Here is a 1314-nt window from a genome sequence, read left to right as displayed (position 1 = left end):
AGACCAAGGCAGAGGGATGGGCATCCAAGGCAATGCAAGGCAAGGGAGGGATAGCAGGGTAAGGACAGTGAAGTGCTGGCTTTGCAATCCAACACAAATTACAGGTAGGCAAGGCAATGAGAGTCATAGGAGGAGCAGGCAACAAGGCAAGACCTGGTAAAAAGGGGTAGGGAAGTCAAGGTGGGGCATGGGTGAGAAAGTCAGTGCAAGGCGATTGAGGGAATGAAGGGAATGGAAAGGACGTTGAGGGGGCAGAAAGGCAAAGCAAGTGTTGGTCTAGAACGACAAAAATGCAAGGTTGGGTAGGAAAGGCAAGGCAAGGGAGGATTAGGCAAGGCAGTAAGAGTCATAACAGGAGCAGGCAATGTATGGCAAGGCCAGGCAAAAAGTGTTAGGGAAGTCAAGGTGGGGGATGTGGTAGCCGGGCAATGCAAGGCATTGGAGGGGAAGGAAAAGCAAGGGAAGGCAAGCTGGGAGATGGGCATGGAAGGCAAAGCAAGACAAGGAAGGAGTTAAAAGGGCAGGGCAAGGAAAGGCAAACACCTTGTGTGAAAAATGCACATTATATGATTGGCTCTTCGCAAATGTTAAAATAAATACTATATGTGTTATGTTAGAAAGTTATGCTGTATTAATCACTTTGAAGTAGTGTGATTAATATAGTTTTTAGGCTATAGCATAATATTAAAATAGAAACTATGTGATGTAAGATACTTTTTGTAACTAGTGCTGTGAAAAATGCTATGTGTAGTAGATATAATTTGCGCTATTTCTAATATGATATATGTGATATTGAATATTTGTTGGAGTATACACGTTTGTATTAGGATTCCCCCTCACCCTCGCAGGCGAGACTGGGTGTATATTGGAAACTGATTTACAAGTAAGAAGGTACGGCTGGCCAGGAGATGGGCCATGTCTGGGGAGATACGGGAACCCCAGGTGCTGATCGTTCGCATGAACGACCCAAGATGGATATCATGGAAATCCTCAGGCAGATACATGTGAATGCAGTGATCCTGAATTCCCATAAATTTCATCAAGGGATTCAACAAACTCCAGACACTGAATTGTTCTCTCTCATCACCAAAAAAGAAAATCTTATTAGCATATGGACTCTGAATAGAAGAAAAGACTGATTGCTGAAATCTTGGCCTCAGGCGGAATTTTCCCTATAAAAACCGCTTGTACCAGGATGGAGGTGTGTGGGCATGGAGGAAAACCTCTGCTGAGGCTGACTCCTTGTTGCACACCCGGGGCCGACCCCGGACTCGGCTCTGTTCTTTCCTTGTGGCTGGCTAGATAGAATTTGAT

Source organism: Taeniopygia guttata, chromosome W (genome assembly GCF_048771995.1).
Source record: "Taeniopygia guttata chromosome W, bTaeGut7.mat, whole genome shotgun sequence".
Lineage (NCBI taxonomy): Eukaryota > Metazoa > Chordata > Aves > Passeriformes > Estrildidae > Taeniopygia > Taeniopygia guttata.
The sequence above is the reverse complement of the archived record's forward strand: the minus strand, read 5'-3'. Positions refer to the sequence as shown.